Source organism: Pleurodeles waltl, chromosome 2_1 (assembly GCF_031143425.1).
Source record: "Pleurodeles waltl isolate 20211129_DDA chromosome 2_1, aPleWal1.hap1.20221129, whole genome shotgun sequence".
NCBI classification, from domain to species: Eukaryota; Metazoa; Chordata; class Amphibia; order Caudata; family Salamandridae; genus Pleurodeles; species Pleurodeles waltl.
The window spans coordinates 771,149,078-771,162,134 of record NC_090438.1 but is presented as its reverse complement, the minus strand read 5'-3'; the positions used below and the strand labels follow the sequence as shown (position 1 = coordinate 771,162,134).

At 48.7% G+C, this 13,057-nt stretch overlaps 1 protein-coding gene across 4 annotated transcripts in view; it reads left to right on the top strand.

Moving 5' to 3' along the window:
- The window catches only part of LOC138268402 (serpin B6-like), a 425,145-nt gene that overhangs the window by 112,102 nt on the left and 299,986 nt on the right, over window positions 1-13,057 (top strand). The window lies entirely within an intron of this gene.

Genomic DNA, 13,057 nt, shown 5'->3' with positions numbered 1-13,057 from the left:
AGCTGGAATCCTGTAACCGTTTGGTTCATTCACAAGCAACTTTCCTCTTGCAGGAGTAGAGATTAAGCTGAATAGTGAAAGCAGAACAGCTTCTTCCAGCCCTCACACTGGACTATTTTCAATCTTTGTCCAGATATCAAGTAGAAACGTGGTTATAGGTTATACAATTTTAAGAGACAGACCCCACTTCATTAGGCTGATGGAACTAAAGGGATCGAACTTCCAGTTTCTTTAAAAAAAAAAAAAAGAAATCCTTCATGTTACAGCGTGAAAATATCTTTTTTTCCTTTTCCCTGGAACATTTCAGGTACGTGATGCAGCCTGAACTTTGAGTGTTCCAAAGCTGCTTAGCTATGCATTGGAGTGGAGTCTGCATTGCAGCAGACTTTAAATGCAGAATTGACAGTGAAAATGAAGAAGTGCGGACAATAATAAAATTAGTTGTTGTTTTAGCAAGGATAATAACTGGTCTTTTTTTAATTACACCATATATTCAAATTGTTGAGGATGCTCTCAACAACCATATTTGTTCTGTTCTTAATAAGGTAGCCTGTCGACCAATCACTCAGACCTACTTTAGTTGAATGTCCGTATTAAAAAAAACAATAGGGCCCTAAATGTAAATGTCCATTTGCTTACGTCCAAATATTAGTTGATTCGCTGAAGATATTTTCACTTGGAAGTATCTCCTCAAAGAATGCAGCTCACAGGGTTGTGTTCCACTTATACTATATAGTTCTTCTTTCCATGTTAAAAAAAAGATCCATTTGGCTCTAGTCTTACTGTTGATATGAAACTTGGAAACACTTGTTTGTGGCATGTGTAGCTGTAGATATACGTGCTCTGCATACATCTGCCATCTAGTGTTGGGCTTGGACATGTGCAACTTGTTTTTCTTCCAAGACGCCCTTTTGATTCTGGAGGTATAGTGACTCCTCTTATGACTGGTAATACTCGTGGGCATCTACTCCATAGTCAGATTGCTTTGCCAGGGCCCTGAGTCAATGCCACATCATGGCCCTTTCCATCTCATCCACGCTTGAGACTGTGAGCCCGATAATGATGATAAAAACGCCTTTTTGCTATTGTGCACAGGGCCATTCAGAGTTACCCATGGGCAGATCAACATGCAGTTTGTAACCTATGTCAGTCACAGGAGCATAACAAGTCCTTTTGTTCCACCTGCCTCGCCTTCTGCTTCAACAAGTCTATCTGGAACTACTCGATCATCAACTTGCTCAGCACGCCATGTAACAGCACTGGCATGATCATACCTCAATTGCTTCAGGAAGACGTCAATGATGAATAAGAGGACAAAAACAGTAAGTACTAGTTTTCCCTACCAAGTCACTTCCTGCTCCATTGGGTCCAGGTGTCGAGCCCACAGTCAAGGATGCAGCCTTACAGACTGCTAATGCCCCTCAGCCATGGCAGGCACTGATCTAAGGCTTCTGTGCTAACTCTGACTCCACCCTCAGTGCCAAGCCAGCCACCCAAGATTCTGCCCGTCTCAATACAGACAGCTTTCTCCACAACCTCTGGAATCCAAAGTTGCTACCCAATGTGATCTCTTCACACACTAGGCATAGAAGGCCCTCATGGATTTCATTGATAGGACAAAATAATTTCATAAAACTCAATTATTTGTCACAATAAACCTCACAAAGCCAGTGCCGTTTCAATAGGAGGGGTAGCTCACTGGCTAATCACCAAGACTACATTCTACCTGTAAGAAACAACCCTTGATGGCCTTTCTGGGTAATATGCCAACATCTGATATCTGTAGGGTAGCTACCTGGATCCCACTACACAAGTTTACCAAACGCTACAATGTGGATGTCCTAGCTAGGTGACAAGCTCAAGTGGGCTGAGTTGCATTACGTACACTTTTTCAATCTTCTGCAACATCCTCTGGCTAGCCACAACTCTGGGGGGGAGGGGGTGCTTTACAGTCCCTGCTGAGCATGTGTATCTACAGTTAGACATGCCTTGAACAAAAAATGTTACCCACCCTTTAATTATATGTTCATGGAATGCAGTGCTGTAGATTCACATGCACCCACCCTTCTTCCCTGAGGTCTTCAGTTATTGTAGATTTCTTTTTTCATTAACTTTACTTCTCTCATACCTTTTTCCTTGCATGGTCATCATAGTGCATTTTCATACACGTCTTCATCCTAACCTGCCGAGCAGGGCATTGATGAGCCAAAGACGCTGATCCGATGGAGGGGCCATGATAGAGGCAGTGAAAACCCGAAGTGGAGAAGGATTGTCTGAAGCAGCTGGGAACGTAAGACTTAAGAGCACCACTTTGCATTGACTCTGAGCCCCGGCAAAGCATGTTTGACCCAGACCGCGAAAGGAAACAATCTGACCATGGAGTCGGTGCCTATGCAGTTTAAGAGTCATAGAAGAAGTCTCGACTTTAAAGACATCTTTGAAGAAAAACAAGTTGAACTCATCCGTGCCCAACACTAGATGACCAGAGTATGCACAGTATGTGAATCTACAGCACCACATGCCACAAACTAATGCCTACAGATAAAGTAATATTTTCCTTTCTTCTTTGCATGATACCTACTCAAATGGTCAGTGAGCTAGATCCTTCATGTCCAGCATTGAATGTGTGCTTATGTATTATATTTCACCTCATTTGTGGAGCCTCCTTAAAAGAAAACACCTTATGCTTCTAGCATGGGGTTTGGAATTTCATTTTAATTAGAATATTAGTTTACCACATTATGACCATAATGTGACACGTTCCCATTGGTCACATTACCGTTCTCTTTGCTCTGAGTTTCTTCACAGTTTTGAAAGTGCATTATTCGTAGACTGCGACTACCGTTTTATTCCCAGCTAAGTTTAGTGTGACATTTTCTTGAACCTAGTTTGATTTGTTCCACTACTTCTCACTGGGATCCTGAATATTTCTGGCTTATCACCGAGTATCCAGTATAGTTTGATTAAAGTAGTGGAGTACAGTAGTGCAAAATTGTAAGGAAATGCCTCCTTGGCATGGTTGCCCCCTGACTTTTTGCCTTTGCTGATGCTATGTTTACAATTGAAAGTGTGCTGAGGCCTGCTAACCTGGCCCCAGCACCAGTGTTCTTTCCCTAACCTGTACTTTTGTATCCACAATTGGCAGACCCTGGCATCCAGATAAGTCCCTTGTAACTGGTACTTCTAGTACCAAGGGCCCTGATGCCAAGGAAGGTCTCTAAGGGCTGCAGCATGCCTTATGCCACCCTGGAGACCTCTCACTCAGCACAGACACACTGCTTGCCAGCTTGTGTGTGCTAGTGAGGACAAAACGAGTAAGTCGACATGGCACTCCCCTCAGGGTGCCATGCCAGCCTCTCACTGCCTATGCAGTATAGGTAAGACACCCCTCTAGCAGGCCTTACAGCCCTAAGGCAGGGTGCACTATACCATAGGTGAGGGTACCAATGCATGAGCATGGTACCCCTACAGTGTCTAAACAAAACCTTAGACATTGTAAGTGCAGGGTAGCCATAAGAGTATATGGTCTGGGAGTCTGTTTTACACGAACTCCACAGCACCATAATGGCTACACTGAAAACTGGGAAGTTTGGTATCAAACTTCTCAGCACAATAAATGCACACTGATGCCAGTGTACATTTTATTGCAAAACACACCCCAGAGGGCACCTTAGAGGTGCCCCCTGAAACTTAACCGACTGTCTGTGTAGGCTGACTAGTTCCAGCAGCCTGCCACACCAGAGACATGTTGCTGGCCCCATGGGGAGAGTGCCTTTGTCACTCTGAGGCCAGTAACAAAGCCTGCACTGGGTGGAGATGCTAACACCTCCCCCAGGCAGGAGCTGTAACACCTGGCGGTGAGCCTCAAAGGCTCACCCCTTTGTCACAGCCCAGCAGGGCACTGCAGCTTAGTGGAGTTGCCCGCCCCCTCCGGCCACGGCCCCCACTTTTGGCGGCAAGGCTCGAGGGAACAAAGAAAGCAACAAGGAGGAGTCACTGGCCAGTCAGGACAGCCCCTAAGGTGTCCTGAGCTGAAGTGACTCCAACTTTTAGAAATCCTCCATCTTGCAGATGGAGGATTCCCCCAATAGGGTTAGGACTGTGACCCCCTCCCCTTGGGAGGAGGCACAAAGAGGGTGTACCCACCCTCAGGGCTAGTAGCCATTGGCTACTAACCCCCCAGACCTAAACACGCCCTTAAATTTAGTATTTAAGGGCTACCCTGAACCCTAGAAAATTAGATTCCTGCAACTACAAGAAGAAGGACTGCCTAGCTGAAAACCCCTGCAGAGGAAGACCAGAAGACGACAACTGCCTTGGCTCCAGAAACTCACCGGCCTGTCTCCTGCCTTCCAAAGATCCTGCTCCAGCGACGCCTTCCAAAGGGACCAGCGACCTCGACATCCTCTGAGGACTGCCCCTGCTTCGAAAAGACAAGAAACTCCCGAGGACAGCGGACCTGCTCCAAGAAAGGCTGCAACTTTGTTTCCAGCAGCCTTGAAAGAACCCTGCAAGCTCCCCGCAAGAAGCGTGAGACTTGCAACACTGCACCCGGCGACCCCGACTCGGCTGGTGGAGATCCGACGCCTCAGGAGGGACCCCAGGACTACTCTGATACTGTGAGTACCAAAACCTGTCCCCCCTGAGCCCCCACAGCGCCGCCTGCAGAGGGAATCCCGAGGCTTCCCCTGACCGCGACTCTTTGAACCTAAAGTCCCGACGCCTGGGAGAGACCCTGCACCCGCAGCCCCCAGGACCTGAAGGACCGGACTTTCACTGGAGAAGCGACCCCCAGGAGTCCCTCTCCCTTGCCCAAGTGGAGGTTTCCCCGAGGAATCCCCCCCTTGCCTGCCTGCAGCGCTGAAGAGATCCCGAGATCTCTCATAGACTAACATTGCGAACCCGACGCTTGTTTCTACACTGCACCCGGCCGCCCCCGCGCCGCTGAGGGTGAAATTTCTGTGTGGACCTGTGTCCCCCCCGGTGCCCTACAAAACCCCCCTGGTCTGCCCTCCGAAGACGCGGGTACTTACCTGCAAGCAGACCGGAACCGGGGCACCCCCTTCTCTCCATTCTAGCCTATGTGTTTTGGGCTCCACTTTGAACTCTGCACCTGACCGGCCCTGAGCTGCTGGTGTGGTGACTTTGGGGTTGCTCTGAACCCCCAACGGTGGGCTACCTTGGACCAAGAACTAAGCCCTGTAAGTGTCTTACTTACCTGGTAAAACTAACAAAAACTTACCTCCCCCAGGAACTGTGAAAATTGCACTGTGTCCACTTTTAAAACAGCTATTTGTCAATAACTTGAAAAGTATACATGCAATTTTTATGATTTGAAGTTCCTAAAGTACTTACCTGCAATACCTTTCGAACAAGATATTACATGTTAAATTTGAACCTGTGGTTCTTAAAATAAACTAAGAAAAGATATTTTTCTATACAAAAACCTATTGGCTGGATTTGTCTCTGAGTGTGTGTACCTCATTTATTGTCTATGTGTATGTACAACAAATGCTTAACACTACTCCTTGGATAAGCCTACTGCTCGACCACACTACCACAAAATAGAGCATTAGTATTATCTATTTTTACCACTATTTTACCTCTAAGGGGAACCCTTGGACTCTGTGCATGCTATTCCTTACTTTGAAATAGCACATACAGAGTCAACTTCCTACATTGGTGGATCAGCGGTGGGGTACAAGACTTTGCATTTGCTGGACTACTCAGCCAATACCTGATCACACGACAAATTCCAAAATTGTCATTAGAAATTGATTTTTGCAATTTGAAAAGCTTTCTAAATTCTTAAAAGACCTGCTAGGGCCTTGTGTTAGATCCTGTTTAGCATTTCTTTTAGAGTTTAAAAGTTTGTAAAAGTTTGAATTAGATTCTAGAACCAGTTGTAGATTCTTAAAAAGTATTCCAACTTTTAGAAGCAAAATGTCTAGCACAGATGTGACTGTGGTGGAACTCGACACCACACCTTACCTCCATCTTAAGATGAGGGAGCTAAGGTCACTCTGTAAAATAAAGAAAATAACAATGGGCCCCAAACCTACCAAAATACAGCTCCAGGAGCTTTTGGCAGAGTTTGAAAAGGCCAACCCCTCTGAGGGTGGCAACTCAGAGGAAGAGGATAGTGACCAGGAGGAAAATTCCCCCCTACCAGTCCTATCTAGGGAGGACAGGGTCCCTCAAACCCTGACTCCTAAAATAATAGTCAGAGATGCTGGTTCCCTCACAGGAGAGACCAACACCTCTGAAATCACTGAGGATAGCCCCAGTGAAGAGGACATCCAGTTAGCCAGGATGGCCAAAAGATTGGCTTTGGAAAGACAGATCCTAGCCATAGAGAGGGAAAGACAAGAGATGGGCCTAGGACCCATCAATGGTGGCAGCAATATAAATAGGGTCAGAGATTCTCCTGACATGTTGAAAATCCCTAAAGGGATTGTAACTAAATATGAAGATGGTGATGACATCACCAAATGGTTCACAGCTTTTGAGAGGGCTTGTGTAACCAGAAAAGTGAACAGATCTCACTGGGGTGCTCTCCTTTGGGAAATGTTCACAGGAAAGTGTAGGGATAGACTCCTCACACTCTCTGGACAAGATGCAGAATCTTATGACCTCATGAAGGGTACCCTGATTGAGGGCTTTGGATTCTCCACTGAGGAGTACAGGATTAGGTTCAGGGGGGCTCAAAAATCCTCGAGCCAGACCTGGGTTGACTTTGTTGACTACTCAGTGAAAACACTAGATGGTTGGATTCAAGGCAGTGGTGTAAGTAATTATGATGGGCTGTACAATTTATTTGTGAAAGAACACCTGTTAAGTAATTGTTTCAATGATAAACTGCATCAGCATCTGGTAGACCTAGGACCAATTTCTCCCCAAGAATTGGGAAAGAAGGCGGACCATTGGGTCAAGACAAGGGTGTCCAAGACTTCAACAGGGGGTGACCAAAAGAAAGGGGTCACAAAGACTCCCCAGGGGAAGGGTGATGAGACAACCAAAACTAAAAATAGTAAAGAGTCTTCTACAGGCCCCCAAAAACCTGCACAGGAGGGTGGGCCCAGAGCCTCTTCACAAAACAATGGGTACAAGGGTAAAAACTTTGATCCCAAAAAGGCCTGGTGTCATAGCTGTAAACAGCATGGACACCAAACTGGAGACAAGGCCTGTCCCAAGAAAGGTTCCACTCCAAACTCCCATCCAGGTAACACTGGTATGGCTAGTCTCCAAGTGGGATCAACAGTGTGCCCAGAGCAAATCAGGGTCCACACTGAAGCTACTCTAGTTTCTGAGGGTGGGGTGGATTTAGCCACACTAGCTGTCTGGCCGCCTAACATGCAAAAATACATACAGCAACTCTTAATTAATGGGACTAGAATAGAGGGCCTGAGGGATACAGGTGCCAGTGTCACCATGGTGACAGAGAAACTGGTTTCCCCTGGCCAATACCTGACTGGAAAAACTTACACAGTCACCAACGCTGACAATCAGAGAAAAGTACATCCCATGGCAATGGTTACTTTAGAATGGGGAGGGGTCAATGGCCTGAAGCAGGTGGTGGTCTCCTCAAATATCCCAGTGGACTGTCTGCTTGGAAATGACCTGGAGTCCTCAGCGTGGGCTGAGGTAGAACTAAAAACCCATGCAGCCATGCTGGGTATCCCTGAACTGGTGTGTGTGAAAACAAGAGCACAGTGCAAGGCACAGGGTGAAAAAGTAGAGCTGGAGTCTGGAAAAATGGCCCAGCCTACCAAGAGAACAGGAAAGTCAGTTGGGAAACCAACTGCAACACAGCAAAAGAAAGGGAACCTCTCTTCTCAGGAAGGAGTTCTGCCCTCTGAGGGAACTGAGCCTTTGGAGCTTGAACCTTATCAGGTTGAGCTCTTAGGCCCAGGGGGACCCTCAAGGGAGGAGCTGTGTAAGGGACAAGAAACCTGTCCCTCTCTTGAAGGCCTTAGGCAGCAAGCTGCTGAAGAGTCCAAGGGCAAGAAAAATGGAACACATAGGGTCTATTGGGAAGATGGACTCCTGTACACTGAGGCCAGAGACCCCAAACCTGGTGCCACTAGGAGAGTGGTAGTGCCTCAGCTGTTCAGAGAGTTCATCCTAACATTGGCCCATGACATTCCCCTTGCTGGACATTTGGGACAAACCAAGACGTGGGAGAGGCTAGTCAACCACTTCTACTGGCCCAATATGTCCAACATGGTTAAGGAGTTTTGCCTCTCCTGCCCCACCTGTCAAGCCAGTGGTAAGACAGGTGGGCATCCAAAGGCCCCCCTCATTCCACTTCCAGTGGTGGGGGTTCCCTTTGAAAGAGTGGGTGTGGACATAGTTGGTCCACTAGAACCTCCCACAGCCTCAGGAAATATGTATATCCTGGTAGTAGTGGATCATGCTACCAGGTATCCTGAAGCTATTCCCCTTAGGTCGACTACTGCCCCTGCAGTAGCCAAGGCCCTCATTGGTATCTTTACCAGAGTGGGTTTTCCTAAGGAGGTGGTGTCTGACAGAGGTACCAACTTCATGTCAGCATACCTGAAACATATGTGGAATGAGTGTGGAGTGACTTATAAATTCACTACACCTTACCATCCACAAACTAATGGCTTAGTTGAGAGATTCAACAAGACATTAAAGGGCATGATCATGGGGCTCCCAGAAAAACTCAAAAGGAGATGGGATGTCCTCCTGCCATGTCTGCTTTTCGCTTACAGGGAGGTACCACAGAAGGGAGTAGGGTTCTCACCCTTTGAACTTCTGTTTGGTCATCCTGTAAGGGGACCACTTGCCCTTGTTAAAGAAGGCTGGGAGAGACCTCTCCATGAGCCTAAACAGGACATAGTGGACTATGTACTTGGCCTTCGCTCTAGAATGGCAGAGTACATGGAAAAGGCAACCAAAAACCTTGAGGCCAGCCAACAGCTCCAGAAGTTTTGGTATGACCAAAAGGCTGCACTGGTTGAGTTCCAACCAGGGCAGAAAGTCTGGGTTCTGGAGCCTGTGGCTCCCAGGGCACTCCAGGACAAATGGAGTGGCCCTTACCCAGTACTAGAAAGGAAGAGTCAGGTCACCTACCTGGTGGACCTGGGCACAAGCAGGAGCCCCAAGAGGGTGATCCATGTGAACCGCCTTAAGCTCTTCCATGACAGGGCTGATGTGAATCTGTTGATGGTAACAGATGAGGATCAGGAGGCAGAGAGTGAACCTCTCCCTGATCTTCTGTCATCAGACCCAAAAGATGGCACAGTAGATGGAGTGATCTACTCAGACACCCTCTCTGGCCAACAGCAAGCTGATTGTAGGAGAGTCCTACAACAGTTCCCTGAACTCTTCTCCTTAACCCCTGGTCAGACACACCTGTGTACCCATGATGTGGACACAGGAGACAGCATGCCTGTCAAGAACAAAATCTTTAGACAGTCTGACCATGTTAAGGAAAGCATCAAGGTGGAAGTCCACAAGATGCTGGAATTGGGAGTAATTGAGCGCTCTGACAGCCCCTGGGCTAGCCCAGTGGTCTTAGTCCCCAAACCTCACACCAAAGATGGAAAGAAAGAGATGAGGTTTTGTGTGGACTACAGAGGGCTCAATTCTGTCACCAAGACAGATGCCCATCCAATTCCAAGAGCTGATGAGCTCATTGATAAATTAGGTGCTGCCAAATTTCTAAGTACCTTTGACTTGACAGCAGGGTACTGGCAAATAAAAATGGCACCTGGAGCAAAAGAAAAGACAGCATTCTCCACACCTGATGGGCATTATCAGTTTACTGTTATGCCCTTTGGTTTAAAGAATGCCCCTGCCACCTTCCAAAGGTTGGTGAATCAAGTCCTTGCTGGCTTGGAGTCCTTTAGCACAGCTTATCTTGATGATATTGCTGTCTTTAGCTCCACCTGGCAGGATCACCTGGTCCACCTGAGGAAGGTTTTGAAGGCTCTGCAATCTGCAGGCCTCTCTATCAAGGCATCCAAATGCCAGATAGGGCAGGGAACTGTGGTTTACTTGGGCCACCTTGTAGGTGGAGGCCAAGTTCAGCCACTCCAACCCAAGATCCAGACTATTCTGGACTGGGTAGCTCCAAAAACCCAGACTCAAGTCAGGGCATTCCTTGGCTTGACTGGGTATTACAGGAGGTTTGTGAAGGGATATGGATCCATTGTGACAGCCCTCACTGAACTCACCTCCAAGAAAATGCCCAAGAAAGTGAACTGGACTGTGGAATGCCAACAGGCCTTTGACACCCTGAAACAAGCAATGTGCTCAGCACCAGTTCTAAAAGCTCCAGATTATTCTAAGCAGTTCATTGTGCAGACTGATGCCTCTGAACATGGGATAGGGGCAGTTTTGTCCCAAACAAATGATGATGGCCTTGACCAGCCTGTTGCTTTCATTAGCAGGAGGTTACTCCCCAGGGAGCAGCGTTGGAGTGCCATTGAGAGGGAGGCCTTTGCTGTGGTTTGGTCCCTGAAGAAGCTGAGACCATACCTCTTTGGGACTCACTTCCTAGTTCAAACTGACCACAGACCTCTCAAATGGCTGATGCAAATGAAAGGTGAAAATCCTAAACTGTTGAGGTGGTCCATCTCCCTACAGGGAATGGACTTTATAGTGGAACATAGACCTGGGACTGCCCATGCCAATGCAGATGGCCTTTCCAGGTTCTTCCACTTAGAAAATGAAGACTCTCTTGGGAAAGGTTAGTCTCATCCTCTTTCGTTTGGGGGGGGTTGTGTAAGGAAATGCCTCCTTGGCATGGTTGCCCCCTGACTTTTTGCCTTTGCTGATGCTATGTTTACAATTGAAAGTGTGCTGAGGCCTGCTAACCTGGCCCCAGCACCAGTGTTCTTTCCCTAACCTGTACTTTTGTATCCACAATTGGCAGACCCTGGCATCCAGATAAGTCCCTTGTAACTGGTACTTCTAGTACCAAGGGCCCTGATGCCAAGGAAGGTCTCTAAGGGCTGCAGCATGCCTTATGCCACCCTGGAGACCTCTCACTCAGCACAGACACACTGCTTGCCAGCTTGTGTGTGCTAGTGAGGACAAAACGAGTAAGTCGACATGGCACTCCCCTCAGGGTGCCATGCCAGCCTCTCACTGCCTATGCAGTATAGGTAAGACACCCCTCTAGCAGGCCTTACAGCCCTAAGGCAGGGTGCACTATACCATAGGTGAGGGTACCAATGCATGAGCATGGTACCCCTACAGTGTCTAAACAAAACCTTAGACATTGTAAGTGCAGGGTAGCCATAAGAGTATATGGTCTGGGAGTCTGTTTTACACGAACTCCACAGCACCATAATGGCTACACTGAAAACTGGGAAGTTTGGTATCAAACTTCTCAGCACAATAAATGCACACTGATGCCAGTGTACATTTTATTGCAAAACACACCCCAGAGGGCACCTTAGAGGTGCCCCCTGAAACTTAACCGACTGTCTGTGTAGGCTGACTAGTTCCAGCAGCCTGCCACACCAGAGACATGTTGCTGGCCCCATGGGGAGAGTGCCTTTGTCACTCTGAGGCCAGTAACAAAGCCTGCACTGGGTGGAGATGCTAACACCTCCCCCAGGCAGGAGCTGTAACACCTGGCGGTGAGCCTCAAAGGCTCACCCCTTTGTCACAGCCCAGCAGGGCACTGCAGCTTAGTGGAGTTGCCCGCCCCCTCCGGCCACGGCCCCCACTTTTGGCGGCAAGGCTGGAGGGAACAAAGAAAGCAACAAGGAGGAGTCACTGGCCAGTCAGGACAGCCCCTAAGGTGTCCTGAGCTGAAGTGACTCCAACTTTTAGAAATCCTCCATCTTGCAGATGGAGGATTCCCCCAATAGGGTTAGGACTGTGACCCCCTCCCCTTGGGAGGAGGCACAAAGAGGGTGTACCCACCCTCAGGGCTAGTAGCCATTGGCTACTAACCCCCCAGACCTAAACACGCCCTTAAATTTAGTATTTAAGGGCTACCCTGAACCCTAGAAAATTAGATTCCTGCAACTACAAGAAGAAGGACTGCCTAGCTGAAAACCCCTGCAGAGGAAGACCAGAAGACGACAACTGCCTTGGCTCCAGAAACTCACCGGCCTGTCTCCTGCCTTCCAAAGATCCTGCTCCAGCGACGCCTTCCAAAGGGACCAGCGACCTCGACATCCTCTGAGGACTGCCCCTGCTTCGAAAAGACAAGAAACTCCCGAGGACAGCGGACCTGCTCCAAGAAAGGCTGCAACTTTGTTTCCAGCAGCCTTGAAAGAACCCTGCAAGCTCCCCGCAAGAAGCGTGAGACTTGCAACACTGCACCCGGCGACCCCGACTCGGCTGGTGGAGATCCGACGCCTCAGGAGGGACCCCAGGACTACTCTGATACTGTGAGTACCAAAACCTGTCCCCCCTGAGCCCCCACAGCGCCGCCTGCAGAGGGAATCCCGAGGCTTCCCCTGACCGCGACTCTTTGAACCTAAAGTCCCGACGCCTGGGAGAGACCCTGCACCCGCAGCCCCCAGGACCTGAAGGACCGGACTTTCACTGGAGAAGCGACCCCCAGGAGTCCCTCTCCCTTGCCCAAGTGGAGGTTTCCCCGAGGAATCCCCCCCTTGCCTGCCTGCAGCGCTGAAGAGATCCCGAGATCTCTCATAGACTAACATTGCGAACCCGACGCTTGTTTCTACACTGCACCCGGCCACCCCCGCGCCGCTGAGGGTGAAATTTCTGTGTGGACCTGTGTCCCCCCCGGTGCCCTACAAAACCCCCCTGGTCTGCCCTCCGAAGACGCGGGTACTTACCTGCAAGCAGACCGGAACCGGGGCACCCCCTTCTCTCCATTCTAGCCTATGTGTTTTGGGCTCCACTTTGAACTCTGCACCTGACCGGCCCTGAGCTGCTGGTGTGGTGACTTTGGGGTTGCTCTGAACCCCCAACGGTGGGCTACCTTGGACCAAGAACTAAGCCCTGTAAGTGTCTTACTTACCTGGTAAAACTAACAAAAACTTACCTCCCCCAGGAACTGTGAAAATTGCACTGTGTCCACTTTTAAAACAGCTATTTGTCA